We start from the raw sequence: 15,346 nt of genomic DNA, 5'->3' as shown, positions 1-15,346 counted from the left end.
TAATAGTGTTTTAGGACATAATTTCGTGGTTAAAGGCGGATCTGGGTTATGGAAAAAGATCCAATTACCCTTAGAAGGTTTTTATTTTTTGTCACTGAAAACCCGATTTGGCACCTGGCGCGACGCGACTCTATCGCATCGTGCCACTGGAAATTACCAACTGGGAACTGGTCTGACGGCGCGACACATTGAAATTACGTTGCAATACTGGATGGGACCTGGAATCTCACCACGACGCGGTAGTATCGTGCTGAGACACTGGAAAGGGACAATTCTGAATTTGAGCCTTGGTGCGACGTGCCATAATTGCGGAGGCTCACTGGAATTTGACGATTGCTATTTTGGCTTGCTCCACGATACGTTGATGGCTCAGATGGCACACTGCCTTACTAAAATGGCTCTATCTCTTCGCTCGAGTGTCGAAATTGGGCGAATTTGGTATCGATGGAAAGCTTATTCAATTTTTCATACAACAAAAACTCAAAATCTTGAAAAATTCGTATGTATAAAAGTAGATTTATCTTTTAAATAAAGTCTTTTACATTTTTGGGATGATTTTAAGCTAGGTAAAAGTACAGGGTATTACAATATCTCCCCCTTGGGAATATTCGTCCTCGAATACGACTTACTGAAATGGGAGAAATGATAAGTTGTAGTACATATGGAATATGAGCAACTGAGAAATGAGTACATGACTGACATGACTGATGAACTAAATGTATCATACTGAACATGCATAACTGATACATGAATACATGACTGAACTGACACATGATTGTATGAATGAATATGCAATGGTAATTGATACTAGGTTTGTAATGGAAATTCCTGATACCAAGTTTCTGATGGAAATCTGAGCATGAAACTGAATAAGTTCAAGGAAGACTGTTTCTTAAATTGAAAATGCTAATGAGCCTAAGATGAATTACTAAATATGCATGAGCGAAAACATGAGAACGTAACTAAGTCTGGAATATGATACATGCACTGAATATCGTGATACAAACTAAGTACCTTGAATATGTGGCTTACGGCTGAGATAGGAGTCTGAGGGTCAACTCATGAGCACCCCTTACCCCAAACGGATTCATTACAACAAGAGAGAGGCATGCTTATGTCATGAAAGTTTTGGGGAATTATAGTATATCTCCCCCTTGGGACACTGTGCCCCCTTGAAGAATGCTAGGCTGACTTTACTGAGCTATGAGGAAAACTGAGGTGATGCACAAGGCACCTATGAACTAAATCGTGACTAAATATCAGAGATTTAAAATTAGGAGCATGATGCATGAAGTGGGATGAACACGCAACTACCTGGTTAGTCCATCTTAGAATGATCATATTCATGAGACTCCAGATAGTGCAACTGGATGGAAAGATGGAAACCACGCCGTTGAACTTGTTCGCCTAACCGCTAAACTGAACTACTGGCTCTACGGACTAACTCATGCTGAAAACTTATACTCGACTGGAGCGTTTCTATGACACTCTTTCTATAAAGTTCTAATAACTGTAGAAAGAAAACAAATCTTGGCTTGGTCTGAGTAGGACATCTAAATGGGAGATCACTACATAGCTGGGATTCTTGTATTAGGAGGCAAGGTCTATGAAACATCATCTAAGATAAAGTGACTAAACCTTATGCACTGCAACTGAGTCTGCTGAAAAGGTTCATATGGTGTTGAGCACGAATGCATAAATATACTAATTGATCTGATTAACTGAATAACGGATAGATGAACGCTGGGCATATAAGACTGAACTGTACTTAGTCTGTATAACTAGCCTGAGGCTGAAGAGTATGATGCATAAGAGGTAAGGACGACTTGAGTGACATGAGGTGACTGGGCATGGATTCATAAAAATTGTATTACTTGAAATTGCGAGACCAAACTTATGACATGATTCAGAAACATTCTGCAACTGAGGTACTGAAATACTAATAACTGAGTAACTGAAGGCCATATGCTATGGTAGGGTAATTCTGAAAGTGAACTGAGTTTCTGATCTGGCTGGACTAGGACTGGGACTGAGATTATAGCTAAGACGGTAATTGAGACTGTAACCGTAACTAAGACTATAACTGGGACTGAATGCTGGTTTTCTAATAACTAAGATTTAAACTGATACAGACGTACTGAATTCTGATAGTTACATAACTGATAGCTGAAAGCCATGGTTCTGTAGGACTATCTGAGTCCTTTACTGGATACTAACTACCGAATGATGTTGTAATTGAGAACTTAGGGATGGAACATCAATATCATGGATTCACCGAGGTATCTAAACTGAGAGTATACGTGACATAATCTGAGTTTGGCTGATCACTAGGAGTGGAACATGAGTCATGTGGGTTGAACATACTGTAAGACAGGACATGAGTGCATTAGTCATGATCTGCATAACTTGATTCTGATCTTTCTGTACTCATGGAACATGATTCGTAACACTGAGTAAGCTAAAACTCCTCATACTAGAAACTTAAAACACACACTATTTAATGGAAAATGCATGAATATAAGCTGGGTACATGGAATTATGACATGAAGCATGTGTAAGTATCGTGATAGTTGAAGTACAAAACTTTGCATTGAGGTAGGAATGGGCCGGGAATCATCTTCCCTTACTAATTTTATACACATACTGGTATTACTACTAGAACCTGAAGGCCTATCTTTTTTAGATATCATAACTGAACAATCCATATACCCATTGGGCTATGATTATTTTAACCACTGGGTAGAGACTGAGAAGGTCCCGTTAACATCTAATCTAACCTTAAAGTGGAGTGGTATGTAAAGAGTTACAAAATAAAAAGAAGTCCCTGAATCTGAAAAAGCGTGAACATGTAAATGAGGGATCTGTAACATACTAGTGGCTACTTCAGGAGGACTTTCCTGATCTTGTCTGGACTAAAGTGCGTAAAGCCTATTTGGGCGCTTCCCACTAGCGGCACTAGAAGTGGCACCCTGCTGATTTGGGCGACCAGACTGAGCTGAGGAATGGTTATGCTGACCCTGAAAGCCTGACTGAGGACAATCTCTGACTCTATGGCCTGGCTTACCATATCCGAAACATACATCACTTTCATCCTTGCAAATACCCTTGTGGTTCTTATCGTAAGTCTGACAAAGGGGATTAGTTCGGGCAGTGTTAGATTTAGAGCTTGGCGCCCCATCTTGGTTACCATTTTTGAACTTAGTAACTGGAGCACTAGATGGGGAACGAGCTGGAATGGATGACTCTGGGCGAAACTGAGAACGATTTCTACCCACTGACTTAGTACGACTAAAATTGAAGCTACCTATTTTAGCTCTCTTATTATGCTTTTCCCTCTTCTTAACCTTCTGCTCCTCTATCTATTGAGCATGGATCATAAGCCTAGCTATGTCCATCTCACTAATCAAAATCGTGGTCTTGCACTCCTTAATCGCACTATCATTCACCCCTGAAACAAACTTACTCATCTTAGCTCTGCTATCTGCCACTACATGAGGAGCATATCTAGCTAGTTGAGTAAACTTAAGAGAATACTCTTTCACTATCATGTGGTTGATATACTCTTAACACTTTAGCTTCTCTTATCTCTAGGGGAAAGAATCTATCTAAGAAGGCAGTGACAAACTCCTCCCATTCTATGGGCCTTGCATCTTCACCCCTCTCTTCTTTCCACTGCTTAAATAATGTGTGAGCCACATCCTGCAACTGATATGTAGCTAGCTCAACACTCTCACTAACGATAAACCCCATGATATATGTAACCTTCTAAACCTAATCAAGGAATTCCTAAGGGTCCTCGTCTGACTTAGACCCGAAAAGGGATAGAGGATTCATTCGGATGAAGTCCTAAATCCTGGCTTCAGTAGTATTGGCCACTGGGTTGGTCGGAACAACAGTTAGCTGTTCATTCTGAGTAGCAACTGAATTAGCAAGAGTAGTGAATGCAGCTCTTAACTCCGCATGAGAAACGTGTTTGTATAGGGGATCTGCCTGAACGGATGAGGGGCTGAATAATTTCTCTTTTCTCTTCCCTGAGTCCTCTTTGGAGGCATATTTTGTATTGGAAGAAAAAGGAGGGTTTAGATTGAGAGTTTAAATGGAGCTCATGCTTACTCGCACGACCTGAATACTGACAGAAGGGAAACTGTTCCTAAAATATCTCATAGCCTCCTGCACATAAGTGTGGTGCACAACACACCCATGCACAAGACTCTACTAGATGCGGCTTTCAGATTTTCTAGGACACTATTGAACCTTAGGCTCTGATACCATGTTTGTAACGCCCTGAATCTGGTACCCAAAATACTACACGGTGCTTATGACCTCGAAGGACCACAAGCTAACCCATGACTGATATCTGTAACTGAGCACTGAATAGTATACTGAAAATATGTAGAATATAAGTTGTAAGACCGTAAGGTTCAAAATGTAACACAGATGATAAAATAATATCTGGACGAGGTATAGAAATACCTAAAATTGAAATTATCTGTCTGAACATACTATAGTCTGAAAGCCTCTAAACTATCTGAAAACTGTGGAGTTGATGGGACATATCCCTAACTAACTCCGAACTACTAAAAAAGAAAAAAATTAAGGTAATGAAATAATCATGCAATCCTCGAATGATGAGAACTCACTACTAATCTGCCTGCTGAACGTCTGAACTGCTAGGAAGATTTGGAGCTCGTGCTTCTGAACCTATGGTATAAAATACCATAACGCAAATGCGTCAGTACGTTAAATATACTGGTATGCAAGTGAGGTGGTTGAATGCAAAGGTTTCATACGCATGAACAATACTAACTGACTGTATAACATGAATGTGAACATACATGCATGAATACATAACTATAACTGAGGTCGTGATAGGACTAAATACTGAGTTCTGACTACTGAGTCTAGTGACAACATGGATTTATTGATATCAGTGTTTACTAGTAACTAACAACTGAAAGACTATTTCTGACAAACCTGATTATAAATAACTGATCTAAGTGTTATACGGAGCTGGATGACTGTATCTGATAGTCCTAAAATTTGTATAACTATTCGAGTTCTTTACTAAAGTGGGTGACAGTCCTGAATTCTGATGGAACTAGCTGAGTTCCGTACTGAGCTGAGTGACTGTGTCTGATAGTCCTGATTTGTATAGAACTGGACTGAGTTCTATTCTGAAGACTGAATTTGAAATTGAAACTGTGGGAGGTAATCATCTAATCGACATACCCCAAATCTGAAATGGTGGGGTCCAACCTGTAACCCCAGCTGGAAGGGTGGCAGTACCGTACCACAGGTAAAGACAAGCTATGAGTAAACCCTCTCTAACAAGGAGCTCTTCCGTCAACTCCTATAAGAAAAACTCAAATGAGATGTATAATCCCTAGACTCGTAGGGGTACATCTCAACCTACGTTAGCTACGTAGTTTTGGAATGTAGGGATTGCTACTAAAGATCACACCCTCTACTGACTGACAGTGTGTATCCTCATCCCTGGGTTCACTCGGTGCTGAATCCTACTCCCAACTGAATAGACACAGAACTTATTTCCTCGTTCATACTAGGCTGGACTAATCTGTTACTGATTTTACTGATTAACTAGATTGAACTAAGTTCACTGGATTTCCGTTGACTGATGGAATACTACTAGATTCTGTTAACTAACAGAATGTTACTATGTTCTGCTAGCTGACTGAGTTACTAAGGTCTGAACTGAATACTACTGAGAAATGATGACTGACTGAGATCACTGAGATTTCTGAGATTACTGGATAGGACTGGACTGATACTGACTTTACTGAGTTTTCCTGAGTCACATGACTAACTGAATTCTACTGATCATGGCTTGACTGAGAGTATCATGAAAACATGACACTGGCTCTAGGCACACAGCTAAATTGTTGGGTATTTAATACCCCCAGGACCGGATAGCATAAAAGTAATTCATGGCACAAGCTTGAAAGCACAACAATGGTCCATAATTCATTGACTAAGACATTTCATCGAACACTTTACATGCACTAAGTTGTACATGAATGGGGATTTCATAATAACATGCTATGAAGGCACTATTTTCTTCACATAGGCATTTTATCAAACACATGGCGAGCATACTTTGGTTATACCATCATCAATGCATCTAATTATCATGGTTGCATAAATTAATTTGAAATTTGAAGGGTTTACCATGAATATTATGCATATCATCACATACTAGGATCAATCATTGAAACATGTAATTGAAAACATAAATCAAAACCCAAAAACAACATGAACATGAATTTCAATTCAACCAAATCATGAATATTCACAAATACACAATCTTGGGATTTTGAAATGAGATTCTTGAGCTTTATGGGTGAAAGGGGCCCATGAATCAACACTTGACATACCTGGAAATCTAAATTCTTGAAGTTCTTGGGAAGATTCTTGGAATTGGCCTTGATTTCTTGAGCTAGGGTTTTTGCCTCTAGAGAGAGAATGATTTTTGTTCTTTAGAGAAAGTGAGGAAAAGTGATATAATAGGGTTTTTAAGACATAATTTTGTGGTTAAAAGCAGATCTGGGTCATGGAAAAAGACCCAATTGCCCTTAGAAGGTTTTTATTTTTTGTCACTGAAAATTCGATTTGGGCACCTGGCGCGACGCGGCGCTATCGCATCGTGCCACTGGAAATTACCAACTGGGAACTAGACTGATGGTGCAACGTCGTGAAATCATGTTGTAATACTGGATAGGACCTAGAATCTCACCACGACGCGGTGGTATCACACTGAGACATTGGAAACGGACAATTCTAAATTTGAGCCTTGGCGCGATGCGCCATAATCGCAGAGGCTCATTGGATTTTGACGATTTCCATTTTGGCTTGCTCCACGATGCGTTGATGGCTCAGGTGGCACACTGCCTTACTAAAATGGCTCTAACTCTTCAGTCGGGTGTCAGAATTGGGTGAATTTGGTATCGATGGAAAGGTTATTCAATTTCCCATCCAAGAAAAAGTTAAAATCTTGAAAATTCCACATGTATAAAAGTGGATTCATCTTTTAAAGCCAATATTTAACATTTTTGGGATGGTTTTAAGCTAGGTAGAAGTACGGGATATCACAGTATGAATTGTGTTACTTTTATTTTAGTTAAAAGTAATGAGATCAAGCCTGATTTCTGCTTGGCATATATGGATCTGAAGAGCTAGCTCCTGAGATAGCTCTTGCTTACTTTCATTTGTTTCCTTAAAAAGTTTCTTCATATTGTTTAGTCTATTAATTGCCAGACACTTAAAAAGTTTCTTCATATTGTTTCGTCTATTAATTGCAAAACACTTCTGACTACAATTGCCCTGATTTTGTACTCACTTATGTCTTTTTTTCTTCACCAATAGAATTGACTTGTCTATTAAAATGCTAAACAAATTAGTCCAAATGTTTCAATGTCTGCTAATGCTGATATTGGAGCTGGTGCTTGGCTCATCAGTTGTATTATCCTTGACGATGTTGAAATCTAGGTGATCTTGGGCGTATTTATACGTCCAAAACACCACTATCTACCCATATTTGTATTTATATTGAGAATAAAAATTGTGTTAATTATATTTCATTTGATACAAAATTGTGTTTCGTGGCTAACCAATGTGATTAGTGATACAGGGTAAATTTTCACGGGATTCGGACTAAAATTGGATTCATATCATGAAGCAATTATTTATTAATGGTGGAAATTAAACATGTTGATATGAAAGACCATTTTTATCGAGTCCAAGAACATGTGTAGATGAACAAGAGCAAGAATTAAAGGAAGCAGCTGAAAAAAAGTGATTTATAAGTTTTAATCGAACATTTGTGGGCAATTCCAGTGAGGTGATGCTAACTCGATGCGTCGCATCAGTCTGTAAATCTTGTACCTTAGCCAAAATTTCAGAAGGAACTTCCTGAACATCGACGCAAAGTCGACGCATCGTGTCGCCCAGAGAGTTTGGTAACTTAGCCAAAATTTCAGATGGTAATTCCAGTGACATGACGTGATATCAACGCGTCGTGTGGTGTGAATTTAAACTTATTCAGATTCCTGAAGTGAAGTTCCAGTGCATCAATGCGAAGTTGACGCGATGCGTTGGCCTGAGCAATACGGTCGCATCAGTAGTGCAGAATTAGTAAAATTTTCCCAAATATAACAGGAACACGTGAGCACAATTCCAAAGACTTTTTGCAAGCATAGCAGCGGCGGAAAAGCAGAAAATTCTCTCTTTTAGGGTTCCTATGATTTCTTTTGAACTTCTTTACTTCAAGATTAATTTTAGGTATGATTAATTACTTATTTTTTATGTTGAATTCAAACATGAGTGGCTAAATACCCTTGTCCTGGGGTTGAGGCTAAGAACATGATTACTCTTTGATATTCTTTATAGTAGTTTTTTTTTAGATTATCATCTGGGTTCTTAATTTTTTGAGCTTACTATTTTGATGAGTAGCCATCATTAGAATAAATCTATATTTCTATGTGAATCCGAGAGGAGAATCATAGGATAGAACAAAGAAATTAAGGAGCAAGGTTCTTATTAGGATAGGGATATACCTAGAAGCCTTGCTTGGTTCAATTGCAAGAAGATAATTTTATGAATCAAAAAGAATTATTGTATCTCTACGAGAGTTGTAGCTACAATATTCAATAGATAGATGATTTGAGGTTGGAAGACCAAAATTGTAGCATAAACCTTGCGAATCAACAACTCGATAACCAATTAGACTGCTATAAAAATAGAGATTTGTAGGATTGTTCAAAGTGCCTCAACCTTGGAATTCTTATTATTACTGTTTACAACTGTTGCTTGCTTTGCTCTAGTTATTAACTTTTATTTATTATTTATTAATTTACACTCTTATTCTTAAATTCACAATCATCTTGATCATTTACAACACTTAATACCTCATTGTCTAAAACTAAAAGTTCGGTAAATTTCTAGTTGCTTAGTCCTCGTGGGAATGATATTTGACTGTTTAAGTCACTATATTACTTGTACGATCACGTGTACTTACATATGCGTTTGAATCGCAACAAGTTTTTGGCGCCGTTGCCGGGGACTAATATAATTAGTAAATTGCTAAAATTTTTGATAATAAGTAATTAGTAAATTGCTAAAATTTTTGATAATAAGTTTAAGTGTCAACGACTTGATCTTAGAAACTAAATTTTTGCAGTATTAGTTGACTACAAGACTGGCGAGAGATAAAGAGTTGGTAGAGCCTTTCGCAGAACTAGAACTGATATTTTAATAGAGGCGAAGAGCTTAATATCCCAATCAACAGGCTCAAATGGCTCATCCATTTGATCCAAATAACCCTATCGATCAAATACCGGAAATGTCCTAGCTCCAATTATCCTAGTTGTTCTTGCTCAACTAGCTACTAGACCTGTTCGTGAGGTGGCAATCCCACTAACAAACTAGTAACGAATGATATTCGCAAGCCCGAACCAGTTGGTCGATTTGAGTTGAAGCAGAATATAGTGCAATTGTTGAATTCAGCGGGGCAGTTCCATGGCCTTTCACATGAAGATCCACAGTAGCACATACAGACCTTTCTGGAAATAAGCGATACTTATATTTTAGAAGGGGTGAATTTTGATTATGTCAGATTAACACTCTTCCCTTTTTCTCTGATCGGGGAAGCAAAAATGTGGTTACATGCGTAACCACCACTCTTTATCACTTCATGGGAAGATCTATCTTAGAAGTTCCTTATTCGATTCTTTCCATTAGGGAAGACTTCACGTTTGAGAAGTGAGATTCTGAGTTTCAGATATAAAAAAAGAGAGAATCTCTACCAAGCTTGGGAGAGATTTAAGGGTATGCTCAGAAATTGCCCTCATCATCATCAGCTCAATGATATTCTTGTTCATACTTTCATTGAGGGATTGGAGCCAAATACAAAGATTCTTTTGGATTCAGCGGCAGGTAGGCAGGCTCTTAAAAAGACGTATGAAGAATTTTACACATTGCTGAATTGGATTTCACAAGGGAATCCTGATTGGCATGCTGATTCGAGGAGTGCTCTTAGGAAGGTTGCAGGGGTATAGGAGGTAGAACAATTTACTGCATGAAAAGCACAGATCGTAGCAATACAAAATCATATGATGACTCAGCTTAATAACATAAAGTTGTGGGTTCCACAAGCAGCAGCTATAGCTAACGTCGTCCAACAGGCAAATTCTTACTGTGAGGTTTGTGAAAGTAGTGAGCATACAGCAGATGCATGTACGTCTAATCCAGAGTCTATCAACTATATGGGGAAAGCGAATCGTCAGGGATAACAAAATTTTGGTAATACTTACAATGCCAACTGGAGGAACCATCCCAATTTCTCATGGGGGAAATCAGGCACAGAATACTAACCAGTTTAAGGGGCCAGTGCAACCAAATCAATAGCAAGTTCAGAATAATCAGGCTACTGCTCAAGCTAGTAATATGGAGGAGATGATGAAGCAGCTTTTAGCTCAACACGCACAGTTTGCAGCAAAAGTAAAGACTCAAAAAGCGCAGTTTACAGCAGAGTTGAAGAGTCAACAATTGGTTATGAAAAATCTAGAGTTGCAACTTGGTCAAATTGTAGGAGCGCAAAATAAAAAGCCTCAAGAAGGCCTACCTAGTAATACCAAGGCAAATCTAAAGCGGGTGAATGCAGTTACAACAAGAAGTGGCTTGCAAACTAAGAAGACGGTTCAGGAGCAGGTTATTCCCCCACAGTCACTGATGATAGTTCTAAAGATAATAAGGAGAAAAAGTCAAGGAAAAAGCTGCAAATAGTGAAATTCACATGGTAAAGAAAACTTTACCTTTATTCTTTCCCAAAAAGCAAGGAAGCATCAGGAGGAGGTGAGTTACAAGAAGTTCTTGGATCTTCTAAAGCAGGTTTGCGTAAACCTTTCTCTTGTTGATATTCTATAAAGTGTTCCAAAATATGCAAAATACCTGAAGGATATAGTGGTAAATAAAAACCGATTGACCAAATATGCTACAGTTACACTTACTGAGGAGTGCACATCCAAGATTCAAAACAAACTGCCCACGAAGCTAAAAGATCCAGGTAGTTTCACTTTGAAGATCACTATAGGGCAGACCATTAGTGCTCGCGGATTGTGTGACTTGGGTCTAGCATCAATCTTATGCCCACATCGTGGTACCAGAATATGGGTCATGGAAGTCCCAAACCCACTACTATTTTTATGCAGTTCGCAGATAGGTCTCTTGCTTTGCTTGATGGTATTATCAAAGATGTCTTGGTGCAAGTGGGATCCTTAATCTTTTCGGTGGATTTTGTAATTTTTGACTTTGAAGTTGATCTTGTTATTCCATTTATTTTGGAACGACCTTTCCTAGCAACAGGACAGGCATTAATTGATGTAGCAGCAGGGAAAATGACAATAAGAGCGCATGATAAAGTGGAAGTTTATAATGTGTATAAGGCGCTAAAATTACCAACTATATATGAGGAGTTGTCTTCTATATCTATTATTGATTTTAAGTCTGATTAGAGGTTGTTATTGTCAGATAATCCATTAGAGTGAGCTTTGGTGGGTCGTGATCTTTATGGAGATGTAGAAGCATTGGCATTAGTTCAAGTCATGAATTTGGTGGTCATTGAACTAAGAAAATTGCCTTTTGAGTCATTGAATAGGCCAATTGGCCCATGCCCTAAGGCTTCAATTAATGAAGCTCCTAAATTGGAGCTTAAGGTTCTTCCTCCTTATTTGAAATATGTTTACCTTGGTGATAATGATACCTTGCCTATTAGTTTGCCTGTAGGATTATCTGATATGCAGGTACAGGAAGCAATGACAGTGTTGAAAAGGAGGAAGAAGGCGATCGGGTGGTAGATGTCTGATATTACAGGGATAAATCCAGCTTTTTGCATGCACAGGATACATATGGAAGAAGGTTTCAAACCAAGGGTGCAACAACAATGTAGGTTGAATCCAGTGATGAAAGACGTGTGGAAAAAGGTTATTAAGGGGCTCAATAATGGGATTGTTTATCCGATTTCAGACAGTAAGTGGGTAAGCCCAGTACATTATGTCCCAAAGAAATGTGGGATGACCGTGGTTACTAATGAAGCAAATGAGCTAATTCCCACTCGTATGGTGACTGGATGGAGAATTTTTATTGACTACCAGATGCTGAATGAAGCCATAAGTAAGGACCACTATCCCATCCCGTTCATTGATCAGATGTTGAATAGGTTGGCAGGGCACGAGTATTACTATTTTCTTGATGGTTACTCAGGTTATAACCAGATCACCATTGCACCCGAGGACCAAGTAAGACGACTTTTACTTGTCCATATGGTACATATATGTTCAGACGCATACCTTTTAGCCTCTGTAATGCACCTGCGATGTTTCAGAGATGCATGATGGAAATATTCTACAACATGGTTGAAGAATTTGTCGAGGTATTTATGGAAGACTCTGTTTAGGGTGATTCTTTTGATAAATTTTTGAAGAATCTAGATCGAGTCCTAGTTCAATATGAAAAGACAAATTTGGTGTTGAACCGGGAGAAGTGCCACTTATTGGTGAAAGAAGGAATAGTCCTTGGCCATAAAGTATCATGTAGAGGACTTGAAGTAGATCGAGCCAAAAATAAAGTAATTGAAAAGCTGCCACATCCAGTCACAGTGAAGGGAGTGCGAAATTTCTTGGGGCATACTGGTTTCTACAGGCAATTTATTTAGGACTTTTCAAAGATTGCAAGCCCGATGTGCAAATTGTTAGAAAAAGAGGCCAAGTTTGATTTTGGGGCAGATTGTCAAGAAGCCTTCGGGAATTTGAAAAAGAAGATGATAGAACTACCTATTTTGATTTCTTCGGATAGGGTGTTGCCATTTGAATTGATGTGTGATGCTAGTGACGTGGCTGTAGGAGTTGTTTTGGGGAAAAGAAAAGACAAGGTATTTTGCTCTATTTACTATGCTAGTAAAGTCTTGAAGATGTCCAAATGAATTATACAGTCACTAAAAAGGAGATGTTACCGGTGGTTTATGCATTTGATAAATTTAGAGCATACTTGGTGGGCACAAAGGTTATTGTTCACACAGACTATGTGGCCATCAAGTATCTCTTCAATAAAAAGGATGCAAAGCCTCGATTGATCCAGTGGATTTTGCTACTGCAAGAGTATGACTTAGAGGTTCGTGATCGTAAAGGAGCAGAAAATCAAGTTGCAGACCATTTGTCAAGGTTAGAGACTTATGATCATGTTGTTGATAAATTTCTCTGCATTTAGGAAGAGTTTCTGGATAAAAAATTATTGTCTATAAAGGAGTGTGAAGTTCTTTGGTATGCAGACATTGTGAATTTGTTGGCAAGTAACTTTTACCCTCCTGAAAGTATAATTCAACAGAGGAAGAAACTGCTTCATGATTCTCGTGCTTATATATGGGATGAGCCATATCTTTTCAAGCAGGGTCCAGATGAAATTATTCGCAAATGTGTTCCGGAAGTTGAATTCACATAAGTGCTACAAAAATGTCATTCATCCCCTTATGATGGCCATCATGGGGGTAAAAGAATAGCAAGAAAAGTGTTGTAATCTGGTTTCTTTTGGCCAACATTGCTTAGAGATGTCGTGGCTTTTGTGAAGAGTTGGGATCAATGTCAGAGGTTGGGAACAATTTAAAGGCGTCATGAGATGCCCTTAAATAATATTCTTAAAGTTGAAGTATTTAATGTTTGGGGAATTGATTTCATGGGACCATTCCCACTGTCCAATGGCAATTTATACATTCTAGTGGCAGTTGATTATGTATCCAAATGGGTGAAAGCTGCAGCTTGTCCCACTAATGATGCAAGAGTAGTGTTGAAGTTTGTGAAGAAGCAAATATTTTTTAGGTTTGGCACTTCAAGAGCAATAATCAGTGACGGAGGTACACACTTTATTAACACTAGGTTTAATAATCTTTTAGCGAAATATGGTGTTAGGCACAAGGTGGCCACTGCATATCATCCACAAACAAGTGGACAAGTTGAGGTCTCCAATCGGGAAATAAAGCAAATATTACAGAAGACTGTTAATGAGAAACAAAAGGATTGGGCTAAGAAGCTAGATGGTGCATTGTGGGTGTATCGGACCACTTATAAGATGCCTAAAGGGACCTTTCCACATCGGTTAGTTTACGGAAAAGCCTGTCATTTACCTGTAGAGCTGGAACATCAAGCTTATTGGGCCATTAAAAAGTTGAATCTTGAGATGAAGGCCATAGGGGAGAAAAATTATTGCAGCTTATTGAATTACATGAATTTTGTCTCCATGCTTATGAGAACACAAAAGTTTACAAAGAGAAAACCAAGAGATGGCATGATAGGAAAATTCAGGATAGAGTGTTTGAACCCGAACAACTTGTGTTGCTATTCAATTCAAGATTAAAGTTATTTTTGGGTAAATTGCGGTCTAAGTGGTCTGGGCTTTTTGAGGTAGTACAAATGACGCCCCATGGAGCAGTTGAACTATGGAACAAAGAGAAGACTGAGAAATTTCCCGTGAATGGACAACGTGTGAAGCATTATTAGGCTGATCATGGAGACAAACACAATGGGTCCATCACTTTTACTGATTTGTAAGACTGAGCTAAGTCTTGCCACAGCGTAAAATAAGGCGCTGCGTGGGAGGCAACCTACGAATATAATGTAATAGTATAGCTTCTTTCTGTTTTTAATTTTTAGAAAAGAAAAAAATGAAAACAAAAAAAAATGAGTCTACCACGATCAAAAATAAGGCGCTTGGTGGGAGGCAATCCACTTTTTCTTACATAATTTTGTTATTTATGGTTGATGTACAGGAGTGGGAAATTTGGTGGAGATAGAGAAGATGAAAAGTGGGTGAACAATGATCTTTGAGTAAGTTAAATATGTGCTAAAAGGTGAAAAAGGTAAGGGGGAAAAAAAATTCCCCAAAATGTGGAGAAATTTACCTTAGAAAAATTTTGGGATACAAATTCTAGTGACACAATGCTAACTCGACGCGTCGCGTCACTTTACCTATGCTCACACTTAGAAAAATTTTTCCAGGCAAATTCCAGTGGAGCGACACTACGTCGACATATCGCATGGATTTGCATCACTCCCACATTAGAAAAATTTTCGAAGGCAAGTACCAGTGAACCAACACTGTTTCAATGCGTCACATCGGCATTCAATGCGTTATCCATCGTGTTGCGTCGGTTGTCACCAGGTTACACTTAGAATAATTATTTAATGTAATTTCCAGTGTTACGACGCTAACTCGACGTCGCATCACTTCTCCGATGTGATTGACGACGCATCGCATCGACAGCACCTGTAGGTTATAAATTAATCGT

At 38.6% G+C, this 15,346-nt stretch overlaps 1 non-coding gene and 2 pseudogenes across 1 annotated transcript; 2 read left to right on the top strand and 1 right to left on the bottom strand.

Moving 5' to 3' along the window:
- Positions 1-7,503, top strand: part of LOC107874209 — a 58,161-nt pseudogene extending 50,658 nt beyond the window's left edge.
- A 2,261-nt stretch (positions 7,504-9,764) lies between these two features.
- On the bottom strand, positions 9,765-9,871 carry LOC124899774. The gene has a single exon (XR_007057338.1). It is a non-coding gene; the product is annotated as a small nucleolar RNA R71 (small nucleolar RNA).
- A 3,809-nt stretch (positions 9,872-13,680) lies between these two features.
- Positions 13,681-14,558, top strand: LOC107874208 (annotated as a pseudogene).
- The last annotated feature ends 788 nt before the right edge of the window (positions 14,559-15,346 follow it).

Source organism: Capsicum annuum, chromosome 6, assembly GCF_002878395.1.
Source record: "Capsicum annuum cultivar UCD-10X-F1 chromosome 6, UCD10Xv1.1, whole genome shotgun sequence".
Lineage (NCBI taxonomy): Eukaryota > Viridiplantae > Streptophyta > Magnoliopsida > Solanales > Solanaceae > Capsicum > Capsicum annuum.
This window is presented reverse-complemented; position numbering and strand designations above follow the sequence as displayed.